A 21,298-nucleotide genomic window follows, 5' to 3' on the forward strand; every position below is an offset into this window, starting at 1 on the left:
AAATTTTCCCTTACCTTTTAGACTCTAGCACTGAGGACCTCCACAGTACAGTGGTCCCACTGTTAATCTCATTGTACAACAATGGATGTACCTCTTGATACCCATTAGTCAAATTACCAAAGTCTGCTAATGATTCAATACTCATTGGTTTCATCGCTGGTGACAAATAGAAAATCTATAGGACTGAGGTGAACCATCTGGTTTCATGGTGTACTAAAAACCATCCTGTGTACAACATAGTCAAAGTTAAATAAGTCAAAATGGTTATTGTTGTTCATCTAATAAAACCCTCCACCTCCTCTGTTAGAAGTAAACATGGCCACAACTAGTTTGGTGAAGATGCATTTCTTGAAAATATCATCTCTAAGACACTGAAATGAGATAATCGTATCAAAGGTTCATCAAGTAAGCAAAGCAGAGAAAGTACTTCTTCTGCCAGTTTTACAGAGTTATGATCAAAAACATCCTCACATCTTTGGACAATGTATCTGCCTCCTTCAAGAGTTAACTGCAATATGTCACCTCCTCTGCAGACAAAGTCATCAAATGCTGTCTTCCTTCTATTATTCAAAGCTGCATTGCAAAGAACCAAAAAAAAAAATACCTGTCACACCCACCCACCCTGGTCACCATCTGTTTTGTAAACTGGTATCTGGGGAAAGCTACTGATCTCTCAAATTCAAAGTCACCCAGCACCTAAACAATATTTATCCTAGAGCTCTTATATTACTGAACCAGCCCTCCTAGCTCAAGACTCATACAGATGCCTAATGTAATGTACAGTAATAAAAATAATAATAACAACAGCATATCACTTTACCACAATCACAATTATAGGTAATCCCTGGAATTGTCCTTCTGATTATAAACATCTTCAGTCTACACTGTTTGTTTTAGATTTTAACATTGAATGATAGTCTTGGCTGAATTGATGTTGCTGTATGTACTGTAATTATCACAGTCTTTACACCAAACACACCTGAACAAATTCTGTGTATATATGCTAGTAAATTATTAACTCAATATAATTAGCTTAAAAAAGACTACCTTGTGAATAGATACACGCGTCTAAAACCAACTGTTGTATGCTTTTCTTAATTTAAAATAGTTTGTTAAAAATGGGCCTACATTTTGGGATATTGAAAACATTTTTGGCTAAAGGAGTAGATCATAAGTAATGTTATATGACAGTAGTGAGAAGTCAAGCAAAATGACACCTTTTATTAGCTAACTAAAAAGATTACAATATGCAAGCTTTCGAGGCAACTCAGGCCCCTTCTTCAGGCAAGATGTATATGATAGGAAAGAGAACACTACAATAATAATCAACTGCATTTATGGCATCAACCTAAATTTTATTTAAAATGTTTTTGTAAATTGTTAAACAAACTAGATGTGGGTATTTGTATGCATGAGGTAAACCATGCATGTTTGACAAAAGTATTGTAACAGTTTACTCATTACAAAACAAGCCTTCTGCTCTTTAGTCAGCAGAATTTTCTGGGAGTCTCTCTCTCTCTCTCTGTGCCGCCAGCATATTTTGCAAGACTCTGAGGGGAAGGTACATGGACTGTTGAAAGCAGACAAGGGAGCTGAAATATTCTGCTGACAAATCAAGATCTGCTGTTCATTTCCAGAATAAAGCAAAACAGCAGAAAAAAAATAGAAATGCTACTCATTTAATTTTTGGAATCTGACTGGATATACTGTACTCATCAGGTAGTATATACTATAGTACATCTTTAATATACATTACTTTTGATATGCAATACTCTGTTTTTCCTTGCACTACTAACTTGAGTCAGTTATATAGTAAGGTATATGTCATACACCTAAATTGTATATATGATCATTGTGTCAAAATATTTACATTTATCTAACAGTAAACTGCTATACAAGACATATTCACATATCTAAAAACAAAAGAAAAAATCAAACATTTATTAAATATATATATTTTTTTATGAATTTTATTGTAATCATTCAGTACATATAGATCAATTTTTACAAAAAATAGGATTGAAAACAAATCAAACCCCACCCCTGAGAAGGAGAGCATGGCCTAAGGAGTAAAACTTAAGGCTTGTAAACATGCCTAAATTATTGAGTTTAATAGGGCAGAAAAAGATAAATGGAGAAGGAAAAGAAATGCGGAAATAATTATTTCTTCTTATTCTAAAATATTATTGATTAGATCCTGCCAGGTTTTTTTTCATCTCATTCCTCATTTCCTTGTAAATAAGTCACAGAAGAACTGCTTTTGTTTCTCTTTTTCCATGTGTTTCACTTCTATCCTGATTTTCTGTTTACATGGTACTTTGGCCAGTTTCTTGGGAAGATATGTGCCATATTAACAATTATTGTCAGACTCACAAGTGAAACATTAGAGAAGTTTCCAAATATCGTGCTGCTAGTTGGAAGGCTACTGTTTTATTTTACAGGCTGCTCAAACTGGTTCATTTGTTTCTTCCTATTTCTTAATGAAAATTCCCAATATGGACTAATCCTGAGAAAAGCCAAGCAAAATGACACCTTTTATTATCAAAATGACACCTTTGGAATCCTGGAAAGTACATCGTGCAGATCAAGCCTGTCTTCTTCTGATTGTTCAATATAGTGTAATATATTACTTTTGAACTTAAGAGTTTCTGTTGAGTTTGGAGGGTGCTCATGAAGAAGGAACATGGGACAAAATTCATTTAAAAATATGTGGCAAGCTGCTTGTCATATTTTCAGTTGATATAAATGCTAATGTATTGTGATAATTTTGACTTATAATGAGGTATGGTTTCATCAGAATACAAACTATAAAAGCTATAAAATATCCTGGATTAAAAGTTGAACAAAGCAAAGCTCTCTTAGTGTGTCTGTTTTGTTTTCAACTTAAAAACTTGTTGAGAAGATGATTTCAAGATGTGGTTAGAGCAGACAGTCAGAACATTCAAATTTGCCACCCCTCTAGAATATTTACTGACTAGGCTATTGGTTTTTAGTCTGGATAAATACTTATTAAAGGTTAGGCATACTTTTACCTACATTTAAAACTCAAACCCAATTTTGCTTTAATCAGAAAAGCAAAAAAGAATGTCGCTTGGTCCATCTACTAAATATACAGTAATTATGTAGACCTGTTCATTTGGAATGCTGTTGACATGTAGAATCAATAATATGTTAGCAGGCCACTTTGACATTGGGTACATTATAAGCTTTCATGAACCATTAGGCAAAAAGTGAATTGCTTTGATGGTTAACAGAGGCCAAATTTTCAACTTCAGCAGTAAAGTCTTCCCCAATCTTAACTCCAATTAGTCAATTGATGAGAGGTGCGGTTCAGTGTAGTTGCCCAAACATTTTAATGAATTAAGTGAGGATAAACAAGAACAATTTGTAAATGCATTGTATACAATAAACACCTATCAAGAAAACAAGAGCTTCATTTAATCTTACATGTATTTATAATGCTTCCCCAAGCAAGGGGTCAACAACTAAGATTTTAAAATCATTTTTCATTTCTCCAATATTTCCACTCTGGCCTTTTCATTTGTCCTCTCTTATGTTATGTCATTTCGTTTCCCCAATCTTTTCTCACCACTCAATCCTTTCTTAGTCACAAAGGATCTTCTAACTTGCTTCTTATTTTTTTTTTTTTTTTTTTGTGAAAAGGATTTTGTGTTTATTTTGTCTTTTTTGAGGACCCACACAATAAGTTTTCTGCTAATTTATAGGAATAAAATCATTAAATATTAAATATCATTAAATATTATATCATGTATTAGGACTAAATAAGTTATTATCTGTATTTTCTTAGTACTTGTCATAAACAAGGTTGAAACCAAGATTTGAGTTTTTAACAGTTTATTAAGAATAGGTTTCTTGCTTAGTGCAGTGCATATTATTATTATTTTTTTATTCAGGACAAATAACAATTCAGGATAGATAAAGATGACAACAGTTGTTATTTCTTAGGGGCATTGGTAGTGTTGTTAGTTTAAATTAAAGCATACTGAACATAATAATGAAAGGAAATAAAAAGATGTTATTTTGCTTCTATACAACAAAATAACTTCAAATAAATACACATCTTAAAGGACAGATTTTGTATTTTTCAAGTCAAAGTTATTTCTTCACAAACATGGTATATATTCAATTGACACATGAAATTGCGTTCTAAAAGGAAGCATTTTTTTATTCATTTAAAAAATTCCTAGCCTATTGTTGTGTTCTAAAGTGGAGCTCAATAGGCACAGGTCCAAGGCATGAAAACAAAAACCTTAAAACTTTCTGAATATGCCCACTTTCAAGGTTTTGATTTAAGAAAGTTTGTTTCTGAGGCATGGTCGTGACACCAAAAGTACAGTGGAATAATACATTTTATCTTACAATCTTGGTACTATTTTTCTTGAATTAAGTTACATTTCCTGTTTGCTTGTCAGCTCACAGACACTGTCATGCAAGAAGGTTCCATAGGTGCACCACCAATTGGCAATTACCCTAAGCCTCACTACAGCTTCAGACTGCATTTTCTACTCCTTTTGTCTCTCCAAGTCTGTTTCATCAGTGCTTGTGTACTGCAATAGTTTGTAACAAATGATGCTCTTCACAAAATAATGCAGACTGTCTGAAACAGTGGCAAAGCCATCAATATGCTCTGAAATATTCTAATTTGAGTATGCATGATGTCAAATCATTGTGACTGATTCAAAACGTGCACAAGTGATGGCAGCACATGCATTCATATCATATTTTAAATGCAATTCTGGTGTACATACTGAATCACATATAAACACAGTGGTTTAGACAGATGTGCATTCAGATCATATTTGTTTTCCTTAATGCACCGTATTTCTAGTTAAATTCCATTTTACATTGACCCTCCTGGCTACAGCCATGATGCAATCTTGGATGTGTGTCAGCATCAAACAAAGAAACCACTTTGTAACATCTTCTCGTTTCACCATGTGGAAACTGATGCAGGCTGTGTGCTAATTACTCTAAGTGTGTGAAAAACACTGTAATGTCAGAGACTACTATTCACCTATTACATTCTGTCTGGTGTAACGATGAATCATGGAGAAAAGTGTTCCATTGTACATTGTACACATAACAGTAAATCTGAACTGAACTGATTATACTCAATGACACAGCAAATGCATGGAGTGTTAGGAAATCCTATGGGCCCAGTAAGCCATAAATGTTATCCTTTTTTTTTTCTCAAAAATTGCCACCATTTCATGTTTACCAATCCATGCAGCAAGCATGTGTGTTTAGTGTTGTGACAGGCAATTTGAAACTGTAAGGATTCAAATACTTAAGGCCCATTTATACTTAGTGCATCTGCATTGCCATGAGGGTCTGCTAGAAATTTCGTTAGCAGTCCTAGTGCATGGACTCTAACTTTGTCAAACTCATGCTTCCAATTTTTTTTGCATGGCCCTGTGTGCTTTTACTATGCATGCACTAGACATGAAAACACAAGCTCATTCGAGAAACAATCGTATGAAATATTTTGCCACTACCTACACCTATACAATCCAACATTAAAAGCACATAGAGACAGCCAAATGTGCACAGATTCATGGCAAGAAATCACCCAGATCTTTGGCAAATATGAAAGTTTGTGGAAAATCTACGAGTTCGATATGTAAAGGCAAAGAAAAAACTTTGAGGAAAAAGCCAAAAAGTCACACACTGAATGCCTGAACTATTAACAGACCAGGGTGTCTACAGTGCATTAAGCATAATGCACAATACATATAGTAATGCAGTGGGCTCAGCCCCCTTGAGATATGTGCATAGTCGGGCAGTTGCTGCTCAGCATGAGAATGTGATTAACAAGAATGTTCTAGTTTATATTACAGTAACATTTTTACTTTTTAACATTTTACAAAATTGTAAATCATACCACGTGAAATATAGAAAACATAATACAATTCATTGTATGCATTCTGTTATTAATATTAATACATATTAATGGAAATAGCATATAAAGCAACAAAGAGTCCACTTCTCATGAGGTGCTCACTCAGTAATACATTCATGAAGCAGTAATTTTAAAATACATCACATTAAATGTCCACACAATTGAATAAATACAATTTTACTCAGTATTTTAATTTTAAATGGCCTATTCTTGTTTCTCAAATAATTCATTTACAATGTTATCCTCTTGCACAAAAACATAATATGATACCTACAAAGACTTATTTCAAAGAAACACTATATTTAATTTAAAATACTGGTATTTAATTAAACTTTTTTTCTTGAAGTCTTTCTATTTCTTTTCCTTAATATTACATGGGGGAGTCCCTTCAATATTTTTTTCCCCACAGACCTCCAACATACTGGCAACACCACTGATTACACTGCATTGTATTTTTATCAAACCCTTAATTTTTGAAAGAACCATGGCCAACTTCATGTTGATACTGAGTTCACAGTGTCAATCACCTTTCAGCATTATGTATTCTTTGTGATTTGTCATGTGAATGCAAGATAAAAAAATGTCAGGTTACGCAAATCACTTTTACTTTGATACTGATTTCCTATTATTGAATTGTACAGCACAGTGCACGGTAATAACATTTCTAAGTGAGTAAAAGTAATCAGTATGCGTTACGATTTCTTTAATGGTCTGTATTTTAGACAGGCAGTGTGGTGTAGTGTTTAAGGTTTTGGACTTCAAACCACGAATGTGTGGGTTAAAATCCCACTACTGACACTCTGACCATTAGCAAGTGTGAAAGATAGAGGCACTGTCGACCCCTTGAACCCTCAGACCTGACGTCAGACACCAGATAAAAGTCCAATTATTATTTATTTTATAATAATAATGTACACCAAGCACACTACACTCCACTAAACTCATATAATAACACAATAATAAATCAATAATCAATCAATCCTCCACTCCCAGACGTGTTGCCACCCTTCCACCCAGCTCAGCTCAATGCTCTGGTGTTTCACTGTCCTTTTTATAGTCCTTGACCCAGAAGCGTTTCACCCTCTATGTCCATGTGACCTGGAACACTTCCGGGTCAGATAAAAAATCCTTCTTTTCGTTACCCAGAAAGCACATCGTTCCTTTTATCCCTGTGACTCTGATGTACTTCCTGGGCATAAGGCAAATAGTCTCTGTGCCTCCCTGCAGCGTCCTCTAGTGGGCCCCAAGGTATCCAACAGGGCTGAGAATAAAAACTACATTGTCCAGTATTCCCTGCTGGCATTCGGGGCACCTCCATGCTGCAGGAAGGGCCCCACCTGGCGGCCTGGGGGTATTGGCCAGGATGAAAGGCCAGCCACATATCACACAAGTCACTTCAACTTGCCTGTGCTCCAACTGGAAAACTAATGAAATCCAACCAATTCAATCTCAAATGATGTAAGTTGCCTTGGATAAAGGTTTCAGCCAAATAAGTAAATGTTCTCAGTAAACATAATATGATGAGGTAGTTCTGATTCACAGAAATTTTTAAACCAAATTATATTTTTAACTCTTTCAGGGCTGATGAATCGACTTTTGTCAAAAGGAGGATTTGTTGATGGTAATCGACTGCAAACTGTGACAAAACCAACCATTATATTTAAGTTGGACTCTTGTTGTTAGAAGGAATGTTAGATTCATTGGTTTGACCGAGATTTCCTGTTCTAGCATGAGTAGCAAGGCGCAAACAACGGCAAAAATGACACTGACATTTGGCGAGAGATCAAAGCGAATGCATAAAGCAAAATACTCTGTGGACGACGTTTTGCCTATTATCTCTGAACTAGACTATGACTTGTCGGACTCAGATTTTGATACAAGTGATTGAAAACGAGTGTGAGGTTCTAGCTTCAGCTGATTGGTCCCCAGCTAGTCGTTGTACTGACAATGTTCACCAGGGAGGACTGCCACTTAACAATGATATGAGGTATAAACCAGATTTGTCCCAGGCACACAAAGACAGCCTGGCAGCAAGCCTGCCGTACATTCTTGGCAAGATGGCAGCCACAGCATGCAGCAACAGACGTTTTATGTTGATTTGTGTGTGAAACCATTGCTTTTCAGAAACTATGTTTTTTGAAATAAATATGCAGCCCTCAAAGAGTTAATAATCATTATAGCATTACTATATATTCCACAATCATGTTGCAAATGCTTTCTATAGTTCATGACTAAAATAACTGAAGCACGAATAGGTTTTCTAAATTGTCTGATTTTGTTCAACACATTTACTGAAAGACTGAGCAATTATGTGACATTTTTTTAGTATAGAATAGAGAACAAAATAGATATTTGGTTAGCAACATTTAATAATGCAAATAACCATGCTTGGAGATGATTTTCAAGGTGACATGTATATGCTTGAGAAAACCACACCTCAGCGCTGGCACAGGAAGTGGACAAGCAGTGAGATGAAGCATGCAGCTAATCTTTTAAAATTGCTGAATCTCACAAAACTATTTTGCTTTTTTTCCCTTCCAAAAACACACAATATGTGAGCAATCCCATGGATCAATATCGAGAACACTCTTTACTTGACCTTTGTTTTCATGCTTAGGCTCATATCCCTTGAAACCCATTTTAAATCTCAAGAGAATTCATGATATCAATATATATATATTCACTTTAGAACCCACTTCATGTGGCAAATTAATATATATTTTGACTGTGGAAAAATAACTTTGACTTAAACAAAATTGAACTTGCCCTTTAAGGAAACAAACTAAATGAAGTGAATATGATACATTTTTCTAATTTTTTTTTTGTGGCCCATTTTGTTATGATAAGATAAGGAATTAACAAATACTTTTTGGTTTTTGAGTTCACTCACATAGTGTTGCTAACTATTTTTCTACAGATTATTTTTTCTGCCCAAGACAAATAAGGTACAGGATAAAAAAGGATCCAGGCAGCACTCAACCATAATACCAATGACTTGCAGCCCTGCATGCTATCATTTGAACTAATCTGCAGGTGCAGACCGGCATTAGGATCAGTGCTTTCGAGTATTGAATGTAAAATATTATCACAGTTTTCTCTGATTTTTATAATTATGATTATTTTATGATTATGATTTTTTAATGATTAAATTATTTATATTAAGAATTTCTTGTCAGTCAGTGTTCTCAATGTGTAGGGCTTGAATACCTATGCAAACACTAACTTTTGAGTTTTTCTTCTTCAGTTAAATATCTACAGAAAATGGTTTATTTTGACTTGGGAAATGGATAAATATGTGTACAAATCCTATTTCATGCAGAAATTTACAATGACTTTCAAGGGGATTGAAAACTATTGCACGGCACTGTATACAGTATATACATACTTTTATATATCGTATTTAAACTCAATTATTCCATCCACCCATCCATTATCCACCACTTATCCGAGGTCGGGTCGTGGGGGCAGCAGCCTAAGCAGGGAAGCCCAGACCTCCCTCTCCCCGGCCACCTCCTCCAGCTCTTGGGAGGACCACAAGGTGTTCCAAGGCCAGCTGGGAGTTATAATCCCTCCAGCGTGTCCTGGGTCTGCCTCATGGCCTTCTCCTAGTGGGGCATGCCTGGAACACACCCACAGGGAGGCATCCAGGGGGCATCCTAACCAGATGCCCGAACCACCTCAACTGACTCCTCTCAATGCGGCGGAGCAGCGACTCTACTCCGAGTCTCTCCCGGATAACTGAACTCCTCACCCTATCTCTAAGGGAATGTCCAGCCACTCTGCGGAGAAAACTCATTTTGGCCACTTGTATCTGTGATCTTGCTCATTCGGTCACTACCCAAAGCTCGTGGCCATAGGTGAGGGTAGGAACGTAGATCGACTGGTAAATCGACAGCCTCGCCTTTTGGCTTAGCTCTCTCTTCACCACGACGGACCGTTGCAGAGCCCGCATTACTGCGGATTCCACACCGATCTGTCTGTCAACCTCCCACTCCATTCTTGCCTCACTCGTGAACAAGACCCCGTGATACTTGAACTCCTCCACTTGAGGCAGTACTGTGTTCCCAACCCGGAGAGAGCATTCCACCCTTTTCTGGCTGAGAACCATGGCCTCGGATTTAGAGGTGCTGACTCTCATCCCCGATGCTTCGCACTCGGCTGCGAACCACTCCAGTGAGAGCTGGAGGTCACTGTCCGATGAAGCCAACAGAACCACGTCATCCGCAAATAGCACAGACGAGATTCTGTGCCTAGAAATTCTGTCCATGTAACTTATGAACAGAATCAGTGACAAAGGGCAGCCCTGGCGGAGTCCAACCTCAACAGGAAACGAGTCCGACTTATTACCGGCAATGCGGACCAAGCTCCTGCTCCTCCTGTACAGGGACTGAATGGCTCATAACAACGAGCCTTGTACCCCGTACTCTTGGAGCACACCCCACAGGATGCTTCGAGGGACACGGTCGAATGCCTTCTCCAAATCCACAAAACACATGTGGACTGGTTGGGCAAAGTCCCATGCTCCCTCCAGGATTCTGGCCAGAGTGTAGAGCTGGTCCAGTGTTCCACGGCTGGGACGGAATCCGCATTGTTCCTCTTGAATCCGAGATTCGATCATCAACCGAACTCTCTTCTCCAGCACCCCTGAATAGACTTTACTGGGGAGGCTGAGGAGTGTGATCCCCCTATAGTTGGAGCACATCCTCCTGTCACCCTTCTTAAAAAGGGTAACCACCACCCCGGTTTGCCAATCCAGAGGCACTGCCCCCGATGTCCATGCAATGTTTCAGAGACGTGTCAACCAGGACAGCCCCACAACATCCAGAGCCTTGAGGAACCCAGGGGGAACCTCGTTCACCCCAGGGGCCCTGCCACCTCGGAGCTTTTTAACTACCTCGGCGACCTCAGCCCCTGTTATGGATGGGCCCCTCCGGAGTCCTCCAGCTCTGCTTCCTCTAAGGAAGACATGCTGGTGGGATTGAGAAGATCCTCAAAGTATTCCTTCCACCGGTCAATAATGTCTGCAGTTGAAGTCAGCAGGGCCCCATCTCCACTGTACACAGTGTTGGTGGAGCACCACTTTCCCCTCCTGAGGCACCTGACGGTTTGCCAGAACCTTCTCGGTGCCGACCAAAAGTCGTTTTCCATGGCTTCCCCAAACTCCTCTCATGCCCTTGTTTTTGCCTCTGCAACAGCCGATGCCGCCACACGCTTGGCCCACCGGTACCCCTCAGCTGCCTCTGGAGTCCCACTGGTCAACCAGACCCGATAGGACTCTTTCTTCAGTTTGATGGCCTCTCGAACCTTAGGTGCCCACCACCGGGTTCGTGGATTGCCACCACGAGAGGCACCGACAACCTTCCGGTCACAGCTCCGTTCTTGGGCATCTTGGCGCCAAGTGCACTTATGGACACCCTTATGCTCGAACATGATATTCGTTATGGACAATCCATGGCCAGCACAGAAGTCCAACAACTGAACACCACTCGACTTTAGATCAGGGAGGCCGTTCCTCCCAATCACACCTCTCCAGGTTTCACTGTCGTTGCCGACATGAGCATTTAAGTCTCCCAGCAGGACGATAGAGTCCCCAGGAGCTGCGCCTCGCAGCGCCTCTTCCAGGGACTCCAAGAAGGCTGAGTACTCTGAACTGCTGTTCGGTGCATAAGCACAAACAACAGTCAGAGTCCTTCCCCCAACTCGAAGGCATAGGGAAACAACCCTCTCATTCAACAGGGAGAACCCCAACGTACAGACCTCGAGCTGGGGGGCCATAAGCAAGCCCACCCCTGCCCGACGCCTCTCACCCACAGCAACTCCAGAGTGGAACAAAGTCCAGCCTCTCTCAAGAGGAATGGTTCAAGAGCCCAGACCATGCATAGAGGTGAGCCCGACTATATCTAGCTGGTACCTCTCAACCTCTTGCACCAGTTCAGGCTCCTTCCCCACCAGAGAGGTAACATTCCATGTCCCAAAAGCCAGTTTCGGCAACTGAGGGTCACAACGCCTGAGTTCCCGCCTTCGGCTACCACCCATATCACATTGCACCTGACCCCTATGGCATCTCTTGCAGGTGGTGGGCCCACAAAAGAGCGGAACCACGTTGCTCCTTCGGGCTGAGCCCGAATTACTAATTACTAATTAATGAATTTATTACCATATCAGAAACATTGATTATGGCTTTTCAATGACTACAGAAATTCTTAAAACTGATATTGTTAACTAATATTTAAATAAACATAATGAAAGTGTAATGTGTTCATCAAAGGCAATGTACAGTACAGTTATGTTTCAAACATATAAAATAAGAAATGATAAGCAGGATACGTCTTACAAGAGTTCCATGGATCTCTGCCTTTATTCATTTAATGGAAGCCATTTCCAGATAATTTCAATTTAATTTAATTTAATTTGAGTTTTAGTCTATTTGTGTGTCATTATTATTGTTTTACAAGTCTTACATTTTTGGGGCTTCAGTGTAAGCAGAATAGTAGCTTTTCAAACCATTAGCACACTGAACATTTTAAAAAGCCTTTCCATATTCACGTTACACCTCCAACTTATGTTAAATAAATAATCTTTTTGGCTCTTCTTAGAAATGCATGAGTAGCTATATAAAATGAAAATGGAAAGAGTGTATCCCTAATTTAAAATAGTATAAGAATCACTAAACATCCGATTTTCTTATCTAGCATGAACTTAGCAAGTGTCTGTGTAAATCACATATTCCAGACCATACAGTACCAATATTAAATGAAGAAACTATATCCAACTATTATACACTTGATAATGACACTTCATAATGATTTTTAGATAACAAGAAAAGTAAGAATACAAAATTCTTATTAAATATAGAGTTATTTTATTTTCACTTTTTGGATGAAGCCGCTGGTTATATACTCATATATAAAATATGTATTGGTAGTTTAAACATATTTTTAATTTTTGGAACTAAATTGCATCTAGCGATAGACTGGTGCCCAGTCCAGGTATTATTACTGCCTTGCACTCTGTGATTGCTGGGATAGGTTCATGCTCCTTTGCCATGAATAAGCATGTTAGGATGCTGGATGGATGGAAATAAAATATGTATAAAATGATATGCTCATAAATATGCATACATGCTAAGAACATCTGTTAAAGCTACTGCAGATGAGATTTATTGTAAAGTGTCTTAGGATGATATGCACTACATTTTAAACACAGCAGCCACAATTCAAATGTTATTTTATTTAAAATAATAGAAATGTACGGGTTTGTATTGGATAACTTTGTTCATTCAATAAATGACATCACTAAAAAATGTGTAATTTCTTTAGTCAGGTAGCTTTTACGTAATAGATTTTGGCAAAAACCTAAAAACATTCAGTGTGAAAAATGTATAATGGTAGAGGAAATCAGGAAGAAGGAAAAATACTTTTATTATGCCAGTTAGTGCATTTACATGTGCCTTAATAATTCAATTATTCACCGAAACCTGGTTTCTAAAATGCATGTAAGGCCTTATTCTAGTTAGAGAAATCAGGTTATTGGTCTCTAAGAAACCTGGTTAACACTAGAATTACCAGAGCCTACGAAAAAACTCGTAAATCCGTCCCACCTTAAATCGCGTCTTAAATCCGTTTGCACCTCTCTGCCAGAGTCCTTTGTCATCTAAATGTGCTGATAAACAAAAGCTACTAGCAGCCAGCTATTCCATCCCCCCACCGACTTAGAATGAACTTCTCTTAGCTCAAGCCTTGCCTTGATTTGATTACCTGGGATTGAAGTGGAGTTTTACAGTGGAAATAATTCTAGCGTTATTTGGAATACACGCATTTCATGTGTGTTCCATTTCTATAGTAGGCTGTGCAAACACATTTTTAAAACAGAAACGTTTTTCATATTCTAATAGTAAATGACAAAATGTAGGCATAAACTATATAACGTATGAAGCCTGAAGTCCATATATCAAAGAAACACTTTCACAAAAGGTACAAATAAGAGAACACGTGCGCTTTCATTCAAAAAACTTAAAAAAAAAAAGCCGCGTTAGCATGCCACATTGACATTCTTACTACAACCGCCGCGGTGGCGTAATGGTATCGGCCCCTGACTGGGAATCAGAGGGTGGCGAGTTCGATCCCGCACGGCTCCACTTCGAGAAATGAACTGCTCTTATTCTTACAGTTTTAGAATAACAACATAAATTTGATTTCAGTCTGTAACAGCCAGTGTAACTTATGATACTGGTAAAGGTTAGCTTTTTTTTTTTTTTTTTTAATTCACTTTTCATTCACGCAGTCGCATTCAGAATCAATCCATACAACCCCATCTGACACAGCTGGTTTCACATAAATAAAAGTGCACTTTTATTCAAGACTATAACCGAAGAATAAAGAAAGCAAGTTACAGTTGGTGGTTGATACGACAGCTTGCGTGGTGCAATGTTAAGAACTGCTGATTTCCGATCCGTGCTATATAAAATCATCACATTCAAATATTAACAGTTCCCACACACCCAAGGTCCGCCATTCCTACATTTACGACATGTGTACTTGTTGCAGTGTACACTCCTCTCTGTGCTATGGTTCCTATTACAATGAATGAGCACCTGACACTGTACTTTCTTCCCTGGGGGAAGCAGAGGTCTTAGAACGGAAGTTTGTTGATGCTGTATCATCTTTTCTTTTTCCATCGCCTTTTCCTGTAAGAAGCGACGACGAAGTTCCTCTGCAAGGTGAGCCATGAACACTCTTCTTTTCTCAGTGGACCCCGTGCATGCCTTATACAGTACGTGTGCGTTCATCGCTGCTAGGTCAAGGATGTTGTAGAACACAGCAACCGGCCACCTGCGTGTTCCTGTTCGCACTGAACAAGCATGCGCCTTCTGGTCCATGATGTCAACGCCACGCTGAGGAAAAAAGAAAGACAAATATATGTGACATTTTGAAGAAATCATTTTATCACCAGAATAGCACCAGAATACTTTGTCACACTAATATTTTTTTCATTAGCATACCTTCATGTGGTTGTAGTCTGTGACCGTGTTTGTTTTTTTTTTTTTTTATCTTGCCCAATCTCCACATCATGGTGCATTGTGCTGAGAATGCAGACAGACTTCATCTTTTTGGGCACATACACTGTCAGCATGGCACTGGGAGATCTAAACACCAGCGTGGAGAATTGTTCGTGTACTGAACTGACTTTAGCTGCAGGTGGAAGTTCCCGTCGCACTTTATTCATGGTGCCAAGCAGAGTTGTATTGCGGTGCAGCAGTCTATTAGCCAGCGAAAGTGACGTGAAGAAGTTGTCTGTTGTTATGGTTCTGCCTTTTTGGATTGCGGCAGATTTGGAGACAAAGTACATGTGCAATGCCACTCCTTATTTAGGAAAAGATCCTAGTCGTCCCACGGGAGAAAGACTTTCCGAGTCTGTGGTCGTAAAGCTTATGGAGCCATTTCTGGACAAAGGCAGAACCGTAACAACAGACAACTTCTTCACATCACTTTCGCTGGCTAATAGACTGCTGCACCGCAATACAACTCTGCTTGGCACCATGAATAAAGTGCGACGGGAACTTCCACCTGCAGCTAAAGTCAGTTCAGTACACAAACAATTCTCCACGCTGGTGTTTAGATCTCCCAGTGCCATGCTGACAGTGTATGTGCCCAAAAAGATGAAGTCTGTCTGCATTCTCAGCACAATGCACCATGATGTGGAGATTGGGCAAGATAAAAAAAAAAACCAAACACGGTCACAGACTACAACCACATGAAGGTATGCTAATGAAAAAAATATTAGTGTGACGAAGTATTCTGGTGCTATTCTGGTGATAAAATGATTTCTTCAAAATGTCACATATATTTGTCTTTCTTTTTTCCCCAGCGTGGCGTTGACATCATGGACCAGAAGGCGCATGCTTGTTCAGTGCGAACAGGAACACGCAGGTGGCCGGTTGCTGTGTTCTACAACATCCTTGACCTAGCAGCGATGAATGCACACGTACTGTATAAGGCATGCACGGGGTCTGCTGAGAAAAGAAGAGTGTTCATGGCTCACCTTGCAGAGGAACTTCGTTGTCGCTTCTTACAGGAAAAGGCGATGGAAAAAGAAAAGATGATACAGCATCAACAAACTTCCGTTCTAAGACCTCAGCTGGTCAGATATTAGGAAAATAATTCTTTACAGCAAGAGAGTTATGGTCCCAAACCTCAAGCTTTCTGAAATAAGTGGTTGCTAATCTCCAGTGTCTTCAAAGGCCACAAACATGCACCTTAGAATTGATCATGGTTTTGGATAACTGCTGTCTGGGTACTACATGTTTAGAATCCTGACAGCCATGGTACTACAATATAAAACACATAATACAGAAAGAGAAACACAGACAATAATTAAGGGTTTGTTGCAGTCTATATGTTACTTAATTCGATTGATCTTATTGTCAGTGTACACATCTAATCTTCCTTTGATAAGCCACATAGCTAACTTTCTTTAAAAATATGTTACCACAAGCTCATTATAAGGATGCCAATGTGTCCTAACAAATAGGCAGGCAAACACTAAGAAAGAATGTGTGCGTCATGGTGGAGAAACAGTGGTTATCAGCTGTCATCTTCTTAGTTAACACATATGATACAGCTAGCAACACTGTAAATGGAGAAAGGACAGGATGGTGAGAGGCAAAAATTATTATACTAGAAATTAGTGCAAGGCAGGATCTACAGTAGCTTTGGATGCAATGCTAGTCCATTGCTGAGCGAGTCCTGCACAAGCCCGTGTGCACTCACAAGGGTAGTCTGGAGTCCTCATCAGTTCTTTCATTATAAGAAACATATACCTGGAGATGTATTTGTCATGCCAATTATTTAATTATTTGTTATACTCACTTGCACTTGCACTTGATGTTAATCAAAAATGACAGGCATAAGACAAAATAAAATTAAACTTACATTTTTTAAGTTTTTAATTTTTTTAATTTAAGAAGCTGCCTTTATTTAGATTCTAGTTGTGCCTGTGCTGCTGCAGCTTCTTTGGATGTCTCGCTGGTGAACCACTACTGGTGAAACTGACTTTGGAAAGCAGCTTTCTTGAATCTGTGCTGCAATAACCTCTTTAGTTGTTTGACTCTGATTCACTATCACTGATGAAGCTCACTCATTCTGTCAGCATTTTGAAAGCGACACACTTTCTTTCTAGAAAAAAGGCGCTTTTTTTCTAGTGCTTCACTTGTTCTTCATACGTAGTGCATTTCTTTCATTATCTGAGGTTTGGTCTTTTCAGTTGATTAACTGAGACCCCTGTTAGCACACATTTTGATGAAACCTATATCCATGTATTAAATAAAAAGGCTATGCATCATACTGTTCTAGTGAAACTTTATTAGTCTGTTTGTTCCACTAATGGTCAGCCTTTCAGACCCTCTAAAGTAAAATTTAACTGTTAGCTATCATTAAAGTTAGTTTGCAAAAGGTTTACAAAATTGCATCTTTGAAATGGAGAGAAAGAACAGCATCATTTATTTTCCGATTTCACTAATCATCAGAAACAATTACGTACTACTTTAATGTCAGCGACATCCTTATTTTTGAAATAATAAATCTATGAGCAAAAGAAATATACTGTACATAATGAAGCAAGCTGTATATTTGTTGTAAAGTACTATTCAGCTAGATCTATTATTTGATTTCACAGATTTTTGTAATTGTACATTTCTCCACAGTACCATTCTGATAAAAGGAGGTTGATTATAACATTTGCAACTTACAAAAACTGTTTTAAAAGAAATGCCTTCCCCAATAATGCCTAACTATGCTAATTCCTTCTACTTTTTGCTTAATTTTAAATACAGAATCCTATTTAAAACAGGCTTAGGGACAAGCTGGTCAAGTACGCTTATTACAATCCCAAATATCAATTTTTTTTAGTCAGTCACCCCTTAGGGTCTGTTTATACTTCACGGTCCACACATTCCCAGCATTCATTTGACGTGTCCTCTGAGCACATCCTCAGAAATTAATGCGATGCGTGCACGAGTTGTAGTACCAGCAAAAAGTTGGGGGGTGCAGTGTGATAAAAGTCAGAATGTGACGTCAGAGTCTCTTTTTACTATCTACATGTGATAGTAAGCTGCTTTGAGGATCCTCCGGGATTGATGTGTGTGCTTCAATGTTTGATGAATGGTTTGATGTGATGAAGTAAAATGCTGTCATACAAATGCATTCGTGGTGCTTTTATATTCAAGCGTCACATATTCCCCATCGTTATGACACAGTACATTTTAAAGGTCTCACATACCATCTTCTGTGCTGTCTTTATTTTTTCATCAGAACGGTACGACAGCGTATTTGAGCCACAGAAAAAAAATTAAGAACATGGTGAAAAGCTGTATTTTGTGATTAAAGTGAATATTTCGCCTTTAATCTTGAAATGTCCACTTTAACCTCGTAGTTTAATTTATCATTAAAGTAGACTGTCATAAACATCAACTCAAAACCGACCAAGTTGTTAATCGCTATGTGCTTTTGGGCCTTCCTTCTGAACTGACAGCAGCAATCGACACACAGAACACATTACATTTATGATATTCCAGCTCTCCGCACATTTAGAATCCTTAGATTTATACATGATATCACTTTGATGATGATACACATGTTGTGGCAGCACGATCTGCCTCGCAGGGAGTCACTTCCTTTGTGTTCCCTGCCTAGAGTTTGCACGTTTTCCTGGTGGGTTTCAACAGTGTGCTCTGGTTTCCTTCCAAAGACATAAAGGTTTGGGGACTTGGTGACGCTAAAATGACACTAGTGTATGTGTATACTTGTGTTCACCTTGTGATGAGCTGATGCCCCGTCCAGGGATTGTCTCTGTCTCGCACGAGATGCTTGCTGTAATGGGTGCATCCCTGGATTGATGGATTTAATCATTAAACATCCTTTTCAAAGATATTGCGGTAAGGTGTTCTCGGAATTTAACGGGTATTTCAGGCAATTCACAACACAGTGAAGCCGAACCTGTTCTCACTGTGATGATATCATGCACGGCCAAATGGTGGAATCTTCCAGATTTACATAAAGTACACGGGCAAATATGAACAGTACAATGCTTGCGTAGCAGTAGTGTCTGCTGAACAGAGGTGTGACCAGAACATCATGTGTGGGTGGGCATTTGGCTTGTCTGGGGGGGCAAAAAATATCCATCTATCCATCCATCCCCATTTTTGTAGGGGGGTCAAATAATAATAACAACATAGTTTTATATAACATATAAAAGCAAAAATTGTGTCATAAATCATAACCTATTGTTCAATAAAATTAACAGAGGCAATGGAACTTGTATTATTATTTTTTGTGAACAAATATAGAACTACATCTACAAGGTAAATATTAATAAAGTCAAATGTATACAACATATGAGAGCAAGAACAGAAACGTGGCTTATTGTAGTCATGGGAGGCTACAGGACATCAGTTTCCAGCGTTTAACCTGGATATTATCTACAGGACCAGTCTGCGGTTACTCTTGGCAAATTCTGAAATAAATTCATTCATGTCTAGATTTTCTGTGATGTTTTTCTCATGTGCCAGAATGACTAAATTTCTCTTCCTTGAATGCAGCATTGTTCGGCGGAGTGGAGTGAGAATGCGGTTCAAAGTAGAGAAAGAGCTTTCGCATGCAGCTGAAGACACACCAATGATGAGTGCTGTGATGCAGACATGGCTCTGACGTGCGGGATACTGGACGCGTGTTTGTGGAAGCCGCCACCGTCTTTTTCTAGAGCTTTTTTCCAATTAGTGTAGCCGTGTTTGGTGAATATGTCCTCACGGTCCGAATTGGAAACACTAAATTTGCGGCAGGCAAAGCAAAAGCTGCCATCATGGACAACAGAATATTCAAGCCATGGTCGAGACTGATACCAGCTCGCACTAAAACATCTGAGTGTCTTTCCGAATGCGCGCTTGGGATAATTAATTAAAATGGGCTGGGATGGGCTATCCATATTTAAGTCAGGCAGACCTGACTGTATATTTTGCTGAAGGCAGAGTTTTGGAGTACCCGACACGGGCGCAGAGCTGGAGGATTGTGTAGGCTTATACATCTTTTGGAGTTTCAGTTCTCGACGTGGGTGCGCTGTGCTCTGTGTTGGTACCAGCGGTGCTGGGCTCAACTGTGGAGCCAGCAGCTTGCGGAGGGACAGAGGTTGAAGATGTCTGCTTTTTAATAAGCCACCTATGCATAGCCTTTGGTGTTACCAACCAGAAAATAAAAGAAGAATGGAACATATACGCTGTTTTAATTAAAGAATGCGGTCAGCAGGTTCAAAACATGCTGCAAAATGTGTGGCAAAGTGAACTGTGAGCAGTACGGTGCCTGTCTAGTGGAGAAGACACAGACGGATACGCCCCAAATTCAAACGGGACGATTGGAAAGCAACTCAGTTATAAAAAATGAAATGTTATTCTTCTCCAGAGTTTTCATTGGACAGACAGAGCATTTCGCAGGGGGGGCACGGCTTGTCTCTGGGGGGGCAGTGCCCACCCCAGCCCCCCTGTGGTCACGCCTCTGCTGCTGAAGCATGCGCTACATCGTGAAGTATAAACCTGGCCTTAAAGGGAAGGTTTTTAGACATGTCTTCACAACAATGTGCTTTTCACAATATCTAGACTCTTCTTGCAGAGTTTTCCAAAAGTGCTGAAAAGGCTTGGTGAGAAACTACAAGATAAAGCTTGCTAGAAGAAATTAGAGAAGAAAACAGCTTTAACACCCATCCATCCATCCATCCATCCTCGTCCGCTTATCCGTGGTCGGGTAGCGGGGCAGCAGCTTGAGCAGAGATACCCAAACTTCCCTCTCCCCGGCCACTTCTAGCTCTTCCGGGAGAATCTCGAGGCGTTCCCAGGCCAGCCGGGAGACATAGTCCCTGCAGCGTGTCCTGGGTCTTCGCCGGGGCCTCCTCCCGGTTGGACATGCCCGGAACACCTCACCACGGAGGCGTCCAGGAGGCATCCTGATCAGATGCCCGAGCCACATCATCTGACTCCTCTCGATGCGGAGGAGCAGCGGCTCTACTCTGAGCCCCTCCCAGATGACTGAGCTTCTCACCCTATCTTTAAGGGAGAGCCCAGACACCCTGCGGAGGAAACTCATTTCAGCCGCTTGTATTTGCGATTGCGAGCTTTAACACATTTCATTATATTTAGAAATCAGTGAATACTGTTTAAATCACATTTTGTACTAACTACTGAATCAATTTATAATGAAGTAATAGAAAGAATACAGAACTAATTAATATTAAAAGTGGTTATATGGAATGTTGAAAATTTCAGGCTCTTTACCATTATAATGTACAAATTGCTATTCATAACAGTCTAAAACCATCTTATTTTTCAAAAACGAATTT

At 39.3% G+C, this 21,298-nt stretch overlaps 1 protein-coding gene across 1 annotated transcript in view; it reads left to right on the forward strand.

The window, feature by feature from the left end:
- Positions 1-1,522: 1,522 nt before the first annotated feature.
- The window catches only part of si (sucrase-isomaltase (alpha-glucosidase)), a 206,806-nt gene continuing 187,030 nt past the window's right edge, over positions 1,523-21,298 (forward strand). Inside the window, exon 1 of the mRNA XM_028794477.2 lies at positions 1,523-1,719. The gene's annotated coding sequence lies outside the window, so the exon portion shown is untranslated. The remainder of the gene's footprint in view (positions 1,720-21,298) is intronic.

Source organism: Erpetoichthys calabaricus, chromosome 2 (genome assembly GCF_900747795.2).
Source record: "Erpetoichthys calabaricus chromosome 2, fErpCal1.3, whole genome shotgun sequence".
NCBI classification, from domain to species: domain Eukaryota; kingdom Metazoa; phylum Chordata; class Cladistia; order Polypteriformes; family Polypteridae; genus Erpetoichthys; species Erpetoichthys calabaricus.